Here is a 3,919-nt window from a genome sequence, read left to right as displayed (position 1 = left end):
ATATATATATATATATATATATATATATATATATATATATATATATATATATATATATATATATATATGTATGTATGTATGTATGTATGTATGTATGTATGTATGTATGTATGTATGGGTATATTGATCGATACATACAACATCCAATAGATGTGCCCTACTTTCATCATCTTCACAGTATTCTCCAATAGAAGCAATACAGCGGTTCAGATGCGTTTTCCACTTTTCGAAGCAGTGCCAGAACTCTTGCGAAGTGATGCCTTTCAACGCTTCCACTATTGATTTCTTCACATCTTTCACATCTGCAAATTTCGTAGCACCAGCTTTCGTCACCAATAAAGACCTACGAAAAAAGGTCCGGATGAATTTCCAACTGTTCTTTCGGTTCACGACACACATTCATTCGTGACTGTGTTGATCTTCTGTGATCAAGCGGGGCGCAGGTTTTGTTGTTTCATTCGCAATTCCTCGCTCAAAATTCGTTAGCAGAAGCTCCAAGACACAGCAATCATATAGACAAGTTCGTCAAATGTTCGGTAACGGTCGTCCAAGATTTGTTCATGAATTTTCATGTTTTCATCCGTTCAGGAGGTTGACGGTTGCCATCAACGAGTTTGGTCTTCGAGCGACAAGTGAGCATCTCTTAAGCGTGAAAACCACTCGTAAACTTATGCTTTGCTCATGACAACGTCCTGGTAGGCTGTTTGAAGTATGACAACTGATTCGGCCGCCGTTTCCCCCCAGCAGGAAAGAGAATTTCACAGATGCACGCTGCTCCTTCGTTTCAGCTACTACAAAAATCGACAAACAGAGAAGCCCTGCAAAGCAAAGACACACCACGTGGCAGTACGGTCCCACCCGACAACGCTGGTTGGCAGAGTGATGCCTGTGGGTTGCATGAAGTGGCTTCTACCGGCGGAATATATATATATATATATATATATATATATATTAATGTATGTACGCAATAATATATATGCATACATACATACATGCATATATATATATATATATATATATATATATATATATATGCATGGAGGTTTCGGTCAGCTAAGCCACCTTTGAACTGTCCTATGATGCCTTAGCTTCGAAGTAACTGTAATCCTTCAATTTAATGTAAAACTGTTTTTGTTAAAACATAAAACTTTAGGCGCCGAAATGGCAGAGTTGTTAGTATGCCGGGTAAAATGCAGAGCGGTGTTTCGTCCGTCTTTACGTTCTGAGTTCAAAATTCCGCTCAGGTGGACTTGGCCTTTCATCCTTTCGTGGTCGATAAAGTAATTACCAGTTGTGCACGGGGGTCGATGTAATCGGCTTACCCCACCCTCGTAAATTGCTGGCCTTGTGCCAAAATTTGAAAACTTTACAACATGAGATCAAACATTAAAACATGTGTGTATACGTGCGTGTCTGTGTATTCTTATGTGTGTCTGATTACGTGTATGCATATATGGATAAGAGAAATTTTGTAAAAATACAGTGTTAAAAGTTACTCTATTTAAATGTGTAGACAATTTTGATAGAATATTTATGCTTGGTGTTATATATAATTTTTATACGATATTCTCCCACATTTTAATAATCTTTTACTCAATTTCTAATCGTCTTTTCATTTAGATATTTATTTACATCTGTCTAACATACTTCACACAATGTCTGTTATCAAACGTATCATATATCTTCTTCAGTAGTTTAAACTTTGAAAAAAGAAAAATATAAAGTGCTACAAGCTTTTGTTTGATTAATTTAATTATGAAAGGAAAATAATTTAATATAAGCAGAAAACGTATTAGGTTGTTGAATAGATACAATTTTTACTTGCAGTAAATACTTTTTCATAGATACTACATTCACGAAGGTCAGGCAATTCTCTCTACGCTTCCATCGTCAGGCGATTCTCTCTACGCTTCCATCGTCAGGCAATTCTCTCTACGCTTCCATCGTCAGGCAATTCTCTCTACGCTTCCGTCGTCAGGCAATTCTCTCTACGCTTCCGTCGTCAGGCAATTTTCTCTACGCTTCCATCGTCAGACAATTCTCTCTACGCTTCCATCGTCAGGCAATTCTCTCTACGCTTCCGTCGTCAGGCAATTCTCTCTACGCTTCCATCGTCAGGCAATTCTCTCTACGCTTCCATCGTCAGGCACTTCTCTCTACGCTTCCGTCGTCAGGTAATTCTCTCTACGCTTCCATCGTCAGGCAATTCTCTCTACACTTCCGTCGTCAGGCAATTCTCTCTACGCTTCCATCGTCAGGCAATTCTCTCTACGCTTCCGTCGTCAGGCAATTCTCTCTACGCTTCCATCGTCAGGCAATTCTCTCTACGCCTCCGTCGTCAGGCAATTCTCTCTACGCTTCCATCGTCAGGCAATTCTCTCTACGCTTTCATCGTCAGGCAATTCTCTCTACGCTTCCGTCGTCAGGCAATTCTCTCTACGCTTTCATCGTCAGGCAATTCTCTCTACGCTTCCGTCGTCAGGCAATTCTCTCTACGCTTCCTTCGTCAGGCAATTCTCTCTACGCTTCCGTCGTCAGGCAATTCTCTCTACGCTTCCATCGTCAGTCAATTCTCTCTACGCTTTCATCGTCAGGCAATTTTCTCTACGCTTCCGTCGTCAGGCAATTCTCTCTACGCTTCCGTCGTTAGGCAATTCTCTCTACGCTTCCGTCGTCAGGCAATTCTCTCTACGCTTCCGTCGTCAGGCAATTCTCTCTACGCTTCCATCGTCAGGCAATTCTCTCTACGCTTCCGTCGTCAGGCAATTCTCTCTACGCTTCCATCGTCAGGCAATTCTCTCTACGCTTCCGTCGTCAGGCAATTCTCTCTACGCTTCCGTCGTCAGGCAATTCTCTCTACGCTTCCGTCGTCAGGCAATTCTTTCTACACTTCCGTCGTCAGGCAATTCTCCCTGCGCTTCCGTCGTCAGGCAATTCTCTCTACGCTTCCATCGTCAGGCAATTCTCTCTACGCTTCCGTCGTCAGGCAATTCTCTCTACGCTTCCATCGTCAGGCAATTCTCTCTACGCTTCCGTCGTCAGGCAATTCTCTCTACGCTTCCGTCGTCAGGAAATTCTGTCTACGCGTCCATTGTCAGGCAATTCTCTCTACGCTTCCATCGTCAGGCAATTCTCTCTACGCTTTCATCGTCAGGCAATTCTCTCTACGCTTTCATCGTCAGGCAATTCTCTCTACGCTTCCATCGTCAGGCAATTCTCTCTACGCTTCCATCGTCAGGCAATTCTCTCTACACTTCCATCGTGTATATAAGGTTTCTTCGATTTTTCTTTCAATTTCCAATTAATACTTACTACACAAAGACATTTAAAAAACAATTTGATGTTTTCTTTTTCAAAGGAATTACTATTATCCGAAAGAGAAAACCTTCTCCACACATGAACATATTATCCAAGCCTCATGCTGGATCCTTAAGTCATTTTGCGTTATTCACTAAAATATTTGCAAAAATAGTAATATGAATTAACCTTACCATCATATTACACCAGGTATTATGTTTGTTTTTGGTTTAACATAATCTAATTTTTTGTAGTTCCAATGTTTCAATATAGTACACGGTTTGTTGTATAGTCGGGTAAAGTCAGATAGAATGGAATGTGTGAAGTACGCATATTAGACAATTACATCAAAATATCGAGAGAGAGAGAGAGAAAATCAGAGGTAAATGAGTAGACTACCAAAATGCGTGAGTGTAATCTGTTACCATGCAAGACAAAAATATTCTAAACATTTTAATACATTAGTCTAGACCAGTGGTGGGGAAACTCCTGCCCACGAGTGCAATTGCACCCGCGAGCACATTTTATTGCGCCCGCTGGCCGATACACTCATATGTACAAAATATAATGAATTTTTTAATTATACAATTTATACAATATTCATATGTCGATTTGCGCCATA

The sequence above is a fragment of the Octopus bimaculoides genome, chromosome 9 (assembly GCF_046866305.1).
Source record: "Octopus bimaculoides isolate indiv1 chromosome 9, ASM4686630v1, whole genome shotgun sequence".
In the NCBI taxonomy this organism is placed as follows: Eukaryota; Metazoa; Mollusca; class Cephalopoda; order Octopoda; family Octopodidae; genus Octopus; species Octopus bimaculoides.
This window is presented reverse-complemented; position numbering follows the sequence as displayed.